This window comes from Oreochromis aureus, linkage group 17, assembly GCF_013358895.1.
Source record: "Oreochromis aureus strain Israel breed Guangdong linkage group 17, ZZ_aureus, whole genome shotgun sequence".
In the NCBI taxonomy this organism is placed as follows: Eukaryota; Metazoa; Chordata; class Actinopteri; order Cichliformes; family Cichlidae; genus Oreochromis; species Oreochromis aureus.
The window spans coordinates 23,795,244-23,808,778 of NC_052958.1; positions in this window are offsets into that span (position 1 = coordinate 23,795,244).

The following is a 13,535-nucleotide window of genomic DNA, read 5'->3' on the forward strand; positions in this document are numbered from 1 at the left end:
AAATGTGTAACAATGTACTATGTCTATATATTTGCAGATATAGTAAAGGCAAACTCACAAAGCTACACTGGTTTCAGTTCCTTTTAATCCACGTGTACAACAAGAACTTAACATACATGATAGACATGACAGACTACCAGTGTTGGGTAAGTTACTGTCACGGACCCAGCTCTGGAGGACTCGGGTCCATGAGCAGTGTGGACTGTTATTATTGTTATTGTTATTATTATTATTATCATTTGGTGTATGTGTGTGCACTGTTCCGCTGTCTGGGGGTTTTGTTCCATGTGTCTATGTATAGGGAGGTGTGTGTGTGTGTGTGTGTGTGTGTGGTTGTGGCTGTGGCCAGGAGGCCGGGCTACAGGCACCGTCAGGCCTGTGGATGACTGGCCACGCCCAAGGAGGATGCCACACACCTGCAGCGGATAAGCGTCGGTGGAGGGAGCTACTTAATGGTGTGGTGAAGCCTCCACCGACGCGGGATCATTGCGTGAGACTCCACGTTAGTCTTCCAGTTTAGGTGAAGTCAGTGAGTGCATGCCTGCTGTTGTGGAGTGTCCTAACGGCTGCTTCTACTGTTTCCTGCAGGGAGAGCGTGGAAAGCCTAAGAGCAGCGAGCACGGGGAGTGCAGACACACGGGAGCAGAGAGCACAAGACGGACTTATCGGGGAGGAAGACACGAAACGGGAGTCAGGGAAATGCACGGGGATTATTTGTGTTAATATTTACAACTCTGTAAATAAACGCACTGCTTATACACAGAGCTCCGCGCCTGGGTCCTCCTTTCTCCACATCCCCACGGTTTGCCCTGCCAAACCGTGACAGTTACTTTAAATTACTAACTTAGTTACATTACTAGTTACTTCTATCAAAAGTAACTCACTTACTTCAAGTTACTCGTTACTTTCAAAGTAACTAGTTACTAGGGAAAGTAACTTTAGTTTTACTCAGAATTCTTGTATTAATGTGTTGCTTCCCTAACTGAATGTGCATATTTCCACAAAAAAAATCCCACACCTGGACCGTCGTATACTGCCGCCATGATTCTAGCCTACGTCACAGCGTCACGTGCGCTTTTTATGCCCAACACAGAAACTGGTGTTCATCATGGTGCTTTCGATTGTACTTGGAACTCGGAAATTCTGCCTTCCGAGTAGGAAGATGTAGGTAAGTCCAGCTAACCAGAGTGCCGTTTACTCGAGTACACATCATTCCCAGGTCCGTATTCCGATTTCCGAGGTAAGTCGAACGCAACACACGAAGTAACAAGTAACAACCCTATCTAAATCCCAGCAACGATAAACGCGCTCCTGATTTTGGCATAATAAGTAGTTACCGTGCTCGTTACCACAATAATAACGTAGTTACTGTAACGCGTTCCTTAATAACGGGTTAGTCCCTACAATGCAGACTACGCAGTGAAGCACAAAAGGGAACAGACTAAGTGAACAAGAAACTCAGAACTAGAAATACAAATTATTAAGCTACATGGCCAGTGGCGGAAAAGACGCAGCTCTGCAGGCTGACTGGGAGGCCACTGACAGAGACATAACAGTTCAGGAGGGCAACTGCATGGAAAGGAGCAGCGATGAAACAGTTCTGGAGGCTGACCAGGAAGGCGGCGACAGAGACGTAACAGTTCAGGAGACTAACTGCACTGAAAGCAGCAGTGACAAATCAGTTCTGGAGACCCTCGGGTGGCTTGGCTTGAGGCCGATGTTGACAATGACAGGAACCCTCTAACAGAGCTGGACAGGGCAGTGCGGTAATCACTGGTTCGGACAGAGATGGACCAGGTGGCTGTGCGCAGACCTCTGGCGGAGACAAAGCAGGACCAGATGGTGCGGAAAACTCTGGGAGAGACAGAGCTAGCTGTAGCTGCGCAGCACACACAACCAGCTCAGGATGCTTCTCAGGCTCAAGCAGCCAAGGACCCTCGAGTTCATGCCCACATGAATGGTGTTCACCAGGTTCAGGCAACAGCCACGAGTCTTCCTGAGATAATAGTGTCTTTCATTCTTTGGATTGTTTTTTCTTTCAATCAAGGTTATAAATGACAAGTGCCAGTCTTTGGACTTCAGAGGGTCATCAGTGAACAATGTAGGTTCTGTAGTATTATGGGCTTGTAGTATTATGAACTTGGGTTGTATTTAGAATTTGAAAACGAATGTGTGGTGGGACAGGGATTGCTGGGATTCCCTCTCTGTTTTAATGCTGTGCAGCAAAGTCTGACTTTCAGAAATACTTTCAGCTTCCTCATAAACTTTTGCTTTAGCTCTTGTAGCATTAAATTTTTTAACGTCTTCCAAGCGTTCGATCTCTCTGCACTGCTTTTCCATTGCTTGCTGCCTTTCCAAGTTTTCATGTTCCGATTTTTGTAGCTCAGCTGCTTCCCTTTCTTGCTCTTGCATAACTTCTAATTTTCCTTGAAATGCAGCTACTTCAACCTCTGCTTCCATTGCTTTGATTGTTTGTGAGTATAACTGACCTGAACCACTTTTAGACTTTCGTGATTTTGACCTTGCTTTAATACTTTCAGATCCTAAGCACAGCCCAACATCTAGCCTTTGACTGTTTTTCAGCTCTTTTAACAATGAATGAGGAAAGTGATGTACATGCATCTATTTTGTGCCTTGCGTCTGCATCAGGGGTTTGTATTTGGTGTATTTGTTCATAAATGGTTTGTACATCTTCGCAGGTGATATTTGCGTTGTTAATCAGCTCATTCAATTCGTTCTCTGAAACTTCTTTTCTTAATATTACTTTGCTCAATCTTGCTTCATATCTCCATTTTCCAAAAACAACAGCATATCTGTATTGGAGGTTTTCAAGTTTCTTCTCTTGAAGCTTTTTACCCTTTTCAGTTAGTTCTTACTCTTTCACTTTTACAAAACGGTCTGCCGTTTTGTAAGTTGCTCAGCATCATTTTCTTCCACTTCAGTAAGTGGAGCAGCACAGTGCTCCTCATGATCATTGTCAACCATCTTGTTAGTCTAGTTAAATGTCAGTCAATGCATTATGTTTAGATTTCAAAATACTTCTTTAAATTTTTAACTTATTATATGTAACTCAAGTATTACTTTAGGATTACTATTACTGTATACTTTAGCTATAATGAGCTTCACTCTTAATGCAGATGTACTTTAACTTAAAGAACTTTGTAAACTTCACATGTAGTTTGACCTTAAGCAAACACACAAAACTCTTTCCTAAACTACAAAGCATCACTTTGAAATACAGTAGAAATTAAGTAACCTTTGACAAATGTGTTATAGAAACTTATTGTGGATCTTTAAACTTGAATTTAACCACTGTTATTCTACTTTAAACACTGCCCTTTGTTAATTTCCACCTCAATCCAGTTACACAAAGTTGTTGCTGCTGTGCTTGGCTGTTTGTGAACAGTGAGCGCCCTCTTGTGTCGCACCGCTGTACTGTCACTCACTGCTGCTGCCATCGTCTTAATGAGCTTCTCACCAGCTCGGGCTAGGGCGAGTTTTCACTGTATCTCCAAAATGACAACACAGCACTGCTTCTTCAAGAAGGGCGCTTCGCTTTTATTATTTTTGAACACTGTGAAAACTACAAACATAAAACACAAACGCTTTAGGCACTTCAGTCATTTAAAAGTAACATGTGTTTTAACAAAAATTACCTCTTGGCCGCCTGCCACTTAGGAGATCCTAGAGGAATAACCTTATAGTCTTGTGCATTCGAAATTAACTTATAAAATAATTAGAACACCATAGATTACAAATTTGTGCAATATTACAAGACAATTATAACAAATACCTTGTACAGCTAGTGGATGAACTAGACTGTTGCAGATGTCTCACTGAAATCCTTTGCGTGTTTTTCAAACACAGGCCTCACAGTCTCTTAAAAATCACACACACTCAGCTAAGCAGTTACCCACAATGTGCTGCCACAACTCCTCCATATTTCTTTGAGTTAGCTTTTTATTGACATGCACTTGCTTGATTAAAAGCTGACAGAGTTTTGTTGGTGCCACTATTCTTCCACCATGACCTCCATTTTTTCTGCCTGGTCAGCTGCTTCATTTCCTTTAGCCACAAGTGTTGAGTTTCATTTCATTGCATTTCATGACAGCCACCTTCTTTGGAAGAAGGACTGCTTGGATCAGTTCTTCCAGTTGTTCCTTGGCAAGTGGCTAGTTTTTGTCATGTTTGTTTATTATGTTTGCAGGCATGTTGTTTTAAACAAAACCTCACCACTTATTTATCCTTATCTGCATTGGACAAGCAGTTGGATCAGTTGAATATGTTTTAGAGAGAATATGTAAATGTAAAAACTTAAAGTTTAACCATGTGTCTTAGTTTACAGTTGGCTTTATCTGTTTTTTACTGTCATTTGCCATAAGCAGTTGTTGACTGCAAAACCTATGCCAGCCAGCCATCTGTAAATTCTTATGTGTTGTAAAATATTTTTACAGTGATGTTCTGGCAACCACAGCTGCAAGTATTTTATTGTACATTCAACTGTTTTTTTAACACTGTTCTTAAGCATGTTGACATGTTTGCATTACCTGAGATGAAAAAATACAGAGTAATTTGTCCTTCTACTTGCATTTGCATATACACATCTGCGCATGTACACGATAATGCACAAATAGTAACTGATGTCAAAGCAGTGAAAGCAGAGACAGGGGCAACCTCTAACACACTGGTCTCTTTTCAGCCTCTTGTTAAAGAGGACAGGTTTATTTATAATGGGCATATGCAAGCAGACATAAAATGCAGCTCCCCTCTCACCTTGCCTTTGTTCCAGCCTTTAACAGGGAACAGACACACCCACAGCTTTTGGTCTAGCTGACTTCTAGAGACAATCACAAGATGGCGGTAATGTAAAATATCAATGTCAGTAGGCACTATGAGACTGATATCTGTTTTTAGAATTCACTGGGAAGGCATTTGCTTGTGGTCAGCCAATGAGTATCCCCTGTTAATTCTCATATCTGATCCTATTGTGGACAATAATTTAGAAAATGGATTTAAAGAGCAGTTTGCTGGTTGACAACCTCAGTGAATAAATGAGTAGAAAAATGAAGGGATATCTAAATTTACCAATCAAAAATTCAGTCAGTTTCCTGCTGAAAAATCAAACACTGTCTGATTCCAGCTTGCCAGTCCAGTGTACCACTGGTGCACCAAACAAATCCAGTGACATCGCATTTTGTACTGGCACAAGATGGTGCTATACACGCACTAAAAATGTTCACTTAATACATGCAGGGTTTATGTTCCCTCCCCTAACTCCCTTGTTCATTTCAGCATTCAGAACCAAAGTGAAAATGTTTTTCATGTTTTTCATTTCTACATTTGTACAGAAATGAAAGTTTTTAGCAATGTCCTACCATCCAGATTATAAAAAAGTCATACTCGTAATAAGAGAGGAGAAGACAAAGAAACGGGAGAGCACCAACAACCAGATGAGCTTGGTACGGAGTGGCAACCCTCCACCCTCCATAACAATGTCCCACAGGGGTCAAGGCACAGCAAACCTCAGACCCAGACTCAGCCATATACAGTACACACAGACACAATCTTGTATATATATCTATGCAATCATACATGTATTTATACAGTAGACATGGAGCTGAAAAGAATAACATACATAAAGATTTTTACACGTATATTTAAAAAATATATAGTTGTACAGATAAGACTTAATATTCATTGCCAATATTATTTCATCATTATCCTCCTAGGACCTGGCGTCCACATATGTGGACATCACATTTTGGGTTATTTAGACCAAAATACTCAATTTGCGCTACAACGGCCTGATATCCACTTACGAGGACATTATACTGCCACTGTTCTATCGAAATTTTGAACAAATACCCTCATATGTAGCTCACATTTTTCTTAGAAACAAAAATCAGGTTAAAAAACATCAGGTAATTCTTTGTTTTTACATTCATCGGGTCCCAATCAGCCCAAATATCAAAGAGAAATTAAAAATGCATGCTGTGGAAGAGTTAATAGGTTAAACGAGGGCATTATCAATACTGGGGGACTTCCATTGATGACACATACATATATGTACTGGTTAAGGATGTTTCAGCTGCACCCACAGAGTGTTGTTATATTTGTGTGTTTTTATATCTTATCTCTTGATGTAGTTGACGGTGTGGCTTCCACAGAAGAGCTATAATTAAATGAAATTAACTGCTGATCCACTTCCTTCTTGGAAATGAGTGTTATGTTACATAAAAGCAACAAGACTTAACAACCAACCTGTCACAGCTTTGTTCTTTTCCGCTGAAGAGAATTCCAGTGAACTGTTAACATGGCACCTGAATGGTTTCCAAACAAGTAATACATGTTCAGTCATGTAAGGTCTTTTTTTTCACAGCCACCTTAAGTTGCTGGTTGTTGTGGGTCTTTCTACATTGTGTTTTTTTATTTAATAAATAATAGCATAATAGCATATTGGGGTGAGAACAAGACACTTGGCCATTGAAGAATATCCCATTTCTCTGCTGTGAGAAACTCTTGGTTTGTTTTTGCAATATGCTTTAGGTTATTCTGCACCATCCAATGACTTTTTCAGCATTTGGCTCAACCTGAGCAGAGACTGTACGTCTGTGTGCTTCCAAATTCATTCTTCTAGTAACAGTCACATCATCAATAAATACTACTGACCTGGTTCTACTGGCAGCCATACATGCCCATACCACCGTGTTTTAAGGATTATGTTTTTCATTTCAGATACTGAGTTGTTTTTCTCCTTGTCTTAACTCAAGCTGCACAAAGATTGTTTTCCACGACTGGGCTGATTCTTACATAGATGGAAACCTTTGTTATTTACATAAATGATTGTAGATGGCACTGATTGTAGACAATGATACGCTTACCTGCTCAAGATTGTTCTTGACTTGGTCAGATGTTAAATTGTTTTTCTTAACCATGGAAATAATTATTTAATCATATACTTCAGGTGTCTTCTGTAGTCTTTCAGGCCTTTTTGGTGTTATTCACCAAGCCACTGAATTCACTCTTTTAAAAATGTACTGTTGATATGGCCACTCCTCAAGTTTTCAGACACCTTATGTCTGACATACAGTATAGTTTGAATACATAAATTAAAATTTGTCTGAACAATAAATGTAATACTATTATAGCCTGATAGCTTTAAATATAGAAAAATATAGAAGAAGTAAAAGCTAGGACATTTTCAACAATGGCCAATAAGACAATGAGCCTACTAGCAGACAACATTACAAATATAAAGTTGTCAAGATTCAGATCTAACCTCAAACACTTGTCACATAAGTAAAAGTTTAATAGATTTATTTTGAAAAAACAAAACAAAACATAGAAATATTCCAAGTGGGTATTTTTCAGAGTGCAGCTGGCAGACTGTTAGTCCACAGAAATCTCTCTACAATTTGGTCCACAAAATTGTCCAAGGTAAGCATATCCAAAGAAACAGTGTTAAGCTACAGAACAATAGGAGCCAAACAACACTATCACAGTTGGTGCAGCAATCTGCCATCAACTGATTTGGTCTTAAGTATCTCGCTTAAACAGCAGGAAGGTTACTGGTCATTTGCTCATAAGTGAGTTAATTGGAGGCAGTTTCGAGGTATCAGCCAGGAGACAGAGAAAAATGATAAAGAAGAACACAACAGAAACGGGAGATTACACAGGAGCACCAGTGGAGCAGAGTCTAGTCGAGTAGAGGAGAGCAGAGTAGGTTGAGTGTGGTCGTCATTTTACTACAGTAAAAAATAGCTTTCTGCTTATCTATATATTTTTTTGTTTTTTGTCTTGTATTCTCCACCTAGACCGGTAGCTGAATAACTATTTTTTTAGTGGAAAGGTTGTTTTGTTTTTTATTGTGCATTTGAAAGAAAGCAGTCTTAAATGTTTGTTTAGTCTACACCCTGAAGGTCGTATCCTAGTCCAAAATTACTTCAATTTATATCCACTCAAATAAACGCCATAAGAACACTTTTTTTTCTATGATGAGATATATATATATATATATATATATATATATATATATATATATATATATATATATATATATATATAGTATATATAAGTCTATCAACAAGTCAGTCAATCATCAATTTATTTATTTTAAGTAACTATTGTCTTCTCCAGAACTCACAGAGGGACATATTTTTAGTAAATAGTACCTTTTTAAAAAAATAAAAAAAAAAGCTATGAAATGCTAAAAGAAATGTAAAGTCTACCCACCTATTCTCATTACATTACATAACCAATTATTCATAGAAATAAAGTAGTTCTAATTCTTGTTTGTAAGTAGATAGTTGTTAATTTACATATTTATTATTAACTAATTAACCCTCACTTATTCAGATAAGTTTAGCCTTATTTCAGAACTTATTTTCAGACACAGGAAACAATGATTATGGCAACATCAAAAACACAAGTTACAAAATAATTTCATTTCTTCTGTACGAGGTAAAGGTGTGTAGAACAGACGTGGGTAGTTGATCCAAATATCAATAGTAATGCTGGTATTGGTACTGGATTGACACTAGCATGATAAGAGTGATACACTGTCCTCCCCTATATAAGCTGCATTTATAGGTTAAAGGTATCAGTATTGGTATCAACAATGCTAGTATGCACTAGCACTAGTATTTTTCTTTTTGAAAACAAAAACAAAAAGCATTGTCTAATAGAATAGAATAGAATAGCTTTTGATTGTCACTGTTACAAGAACAGTGAAAGGCAGTTTGGCATCTGTCCATGTCTGTGGAGTACACAATTGCGTAAGTATTTACACAATAACAGACAAATTTACATTTACACAAGAAAGATATGTACAAGTTATACATACACCTGCAAACATACACGCACATACATACATATATGTATATATACATATTTGCATCCGTACATGCATACACACACATATTTCCACATACACGCTTACATCTATATACATACACATACATGCCATCTAACTAGCAGGTATCATTGTCTTAATACCATTAATGATTCCCAGTGTAAACAACTGGGACTCAAAACAGTTCCAATCAGGCCAGGAGCCGCATGTTCTCCTTAAATTGCTGTCTGTCTAAGTGGTGTACAAAGAGTGATGTGGGCTTTATAGATATTTGAAAAACTTTCTGGGGAAAACTGGGTCTTGAAGCACAGGCCAAGAAAGGTGGGTGGCAGCAATGTTCCACTCCAGCTTATTAATCAACCAAAGACCCAGACAGAGTTTCAATTAACTTCAAAGCCTAATGGTTAGACTTTTGCACCCTGATTAAAAACCTAACAAATGCAATAATTATTTGTCTATAATCCACGTGGCCCTTACTCAGAGCTTCTATCTGATTTCTTAGACGTTTTATCTGATTTGGTGCTCAGCAGATAATATACAAATAGGGTGCACAAACATTCACTTAGATACTGAAAATGAGCATTTAATCTATTATGAGACACAACTGGCTTATCTCTGTATGTAAAAGAAAACACCCACCACTTCAATCACACTCTAGATCTTGTTCTGACATATGGTATAAAAACTGAACACTTAACAGTATTCCCTGAAACCCACTTCTGTCTATTTCCTAATAACATTTAAATTTACAATAACGGATTACATAACAGTGGGCAATACATTCACCCATCACAGTAAATGTCTTTCTGAAAGTGCTGTAACTAAGTTTAAGGATATAATTTCTCCACTGCTAGAGTGGAGAGTGCTGAGCATCTCCGTGAACTCCTTCAAGACTGTTGGAAAACCATTTCAGGTGACGACCTCATGAAGCTCACCAAGACAATGTCACAAGTGTGCAAAGCAGTAATCAAAGCAAAGGGTGGCTATTCTGAAGAATCTAAAATATAAAACATGGTTTGAATTATTTCACACTTTTTTTGTTTACTACATAATTCCATGTGTGTTCATTCATAGTTTTGATGGCTTCAGTGAGAATCTACGATGTAAATAGTCATGAAAATAAAGAAAAATCATTAAATGAGAAGATGTGTCCAAACATTTCTGTGGTTGTGTAACTAAACATCACATTAATTCAGTCCACACAAGCTGGTAACATGACACAGAAACATATTGTGGGTTCTGCAATTAATCATAAGGATTAATAATTAATTAATAATAAGACTTTTCAGTGTCCTTGCCTTTTAAAAACTTCTAACATATGCATTTATTTATAATGTTTTATATACATACACAGATATTTTACAGTCTTTTTGTCTTTTTGCCATTATAGTTCATTTATAAAATACATGGCACTTTTATTGATAATGTGGTCGAGCAGAAGTAAGTGTTTTATAATTGGGCTACAGTAAAGTATATTTCTACATAAATCATCACTTCATTGTTTTCAAATAATGTTGTAAGACTACCATAACCACACAAAATTTAAAGGTCTTCTGTGAAAGACATCATCTTTGTTTGAGTGGCATATGTAATTTTACATGGTAATGTACAACAGGTTTCTTTAAACTGTAGAGGCAATGTTGTAAAAGCTCGAGTGGGGAGGGAGCTTAGTTAAGCACAGAGGACAAAGGAAGAGGATCGGGGACGTAACAGAGAAGGCCTAACCTGAAAAACCAGACAGACACACCTCACAGTCCTTACACCCTGTGTTTTCATGTTTGTTGTAGAACCATTCTGGTTCCATTAAAATGTTCCCATCATTACTTGATGTACTTGAACATCACTTTTTCTCAGTAAGTCACTTAATTACACATTATTTTATTCAGTCAGTCTCTTTATTTTTATTTCATTGTTTTTCATGTTTTAGCTACTGTGATAAAGCAGATTCCCAATGTATTATAATTAATAAATTCTTCTTCTTCTGATCACGACCATTATGAATAATAAATAATAATGATAAAATATTTATAAATTACAAAGACCAATGGCCATAGGTTGCAAAAGAGCAACAACAATCTTAGTGTAATTAATGGAGGCACAAAATCTGGATTTGGTGAGGAAACTGATTCTGAGACATTTTTTGTCCTACTTTTGACTATTTGACTCAGTGTGTGATCATCATTTGGCACAAAAACCTTTTGTTTAGGTCTTCCCAAAGATTCAGTGGACCTTTTGACAGCAAGAACCGCCCTCCTTTAATTTAGTCACTCATTTAACAGTGAATGTCTAAAAGCATGTCCATACAGGAAGAAATTCACTTTTGCACATTGCTTTGATGGGTAGTCACTAGCAGACATTCCAGACTCTGGCTGCCTAGTTGACTTTCTAATGCGTTCACCATCCTGTTATGTGTCAGTGAAAAGTGTTTTTTACTCCTATTGATAGTCTTTTTTAAATTATTTTTCATGCAGAATTCATGAAAATAGATGTTTAAGATAGACATTAACTGACGTTATAGACACTTTCATTTTCTGGGACCATGACTCATACAGACACACCTGTTTTCAAGTGAAAGAAAACACCACACCGTCTCTGTCTGTGACTGTGTCATTTGCATAGGTATTTGGCTATGCAGAGTGAAGCACTCTGGAGTGAAGGAGCGTGCAACCTACGCAAATGTGTACGTGTGCAGTCTTCCAAAAAATGGTGGTTGCAGTGGCATCTTTTCACTTTTCTTTAACTTAGTTTCACTTTAGCTTTTTGGATGTTATAACTATTGTCTTCTCCAGAACTCACAGAGGGAGCAACCACAGCACAAGCATAAGTAGCCCACCAGTCTGTTGTTTGTGGTACTATCCCTTGATGACAGTAAACAGCTCTTTGCCAACTGATAGGTGGAACCCTTTAAAACCCAGCCAACTGAAGCACCATTTTCTCAACCAGTCTGAAACACATGACTCTATCCAATGATTTCTGACCCACTTCAACCAGCCCCTGAACAGAACAGAATAATTCACTGCCAGAAACCTACATGCATACTTATAATTGCTTCAGCCAGCTAACACGCGTGTAATGATCTAACCTGGTACAAAGGACAAAGAAAGGAGATTTACTGGACTTTGAATGTGTGGTTGTTTTGCCAGATATGCTCACCTGAGTATTTCTGACCAGCTAAGAACAGGAAACTGAAGCCACAATCAATATGTGCTCACCAAAACTGGACAGCAGAAGACCGGTGATACTGGTGTAGGGGATCCTTTCTTGGCACACTTCAGGCCTCTTGTTACCAACTAAGTATTGTTTAAATGTCACTGTCTTTCGGAGTATTATGCTCAGTATGATTGCTAACCATGCCTTTCCCATTACAGGGTCTTTACCTTACAATACAAGGCAACTGATGATGTGATTTCTCTACTTCACCCAGTTTTTCTACTGCACTTATACCAGGAACATACAGGAACAGGAACAAACTTATTGCATGCAAGGGCTCATCATAGTGTAAAAAATTTCAAGATTGAAATTTGTACCTAGTCATCGTGTTCCTGTTGTCAAAATACACGCTTCTGGCAACAGGTTTAAAAGCTATAACATGAACATACAATAAACTACAAATGTATTCACTGAAAATCTACAAACACTGTGAAACTTCCTGGAACAGGACGTGAGAACACTGAATCTGGTTGACTGGCCCCTCCCTGTGTTTTGACAAAAACAATCTAACCATGCCAAAAACATTTATTCTGCTGCTTTTATTTCTGTATTTTGCAGCCAACATTCTTTTTTTTTTCCCTAGCTAAACCAATCCAAATTGCCAACGGCAGTAGCTGCCCTAAGATGGAAACTCACTGCCATTAAAAACTGGTTTTGTAGCATGATGACTCATAGAGACACACCTGTTTTGAAGTGGAAAAAACACCACACCTTTCCTGGCTATGACAGTCTTGGACGGTTCCAAACACTTCAGTTGATTATGGAGTTCCACAGAATTTCTCTCCCATTTCAGTTGCTTTTTCCATTAGATAAATATAAGAAGTAAAAAATTTACATGTTCTCCCTGCACTTGTATGGGATTTGCTCCCTCACACAGTCTAAATGCATGTCTTAAGCCATGTCTTGAGTTAACTGGTGATTCTGAATTAGTTAATCATATGAGTTAGATGAAAAAGTAGAAATGTACAGAAAGAAGTGCTATCCAAATCTATGGGTAAAATCTGGGTGTTAGTCTGGAGTGCTTTGGGTGATTACTAAGACTAGAAAAATGCTATTACCTGAGCTATAGATGGTGCTATACATTGTGTGAATATATCAGCACACCCCTTCCTGTTGGAAGAAGCCAGGAGGTTATCTTCAGGCTGTAGCACTTTACACAAACAAACCATATCTATGGTGAATATATGACAATAGAACACAGGCTTAAAATAAAAACAAGGATTAACAAGGATCACACTCAACAAAGGCCACTATACTGTACACTAACAGAAGAAATCCAAATCATGAGGGGGAAATACTCATGGCAGCATATAAGGATATATATCTGAATGCCAAAAAAAAAGGTATATACCTAAAAAAAAAAACCCCACCCTAACCAAAAACAATGACATGCATGTTTAGACTACATCACTTGTCTGGGTGTGGCACACATTATCAAACCCAACAGTGAGCACTGTTGTTCTTTGCTTAATAT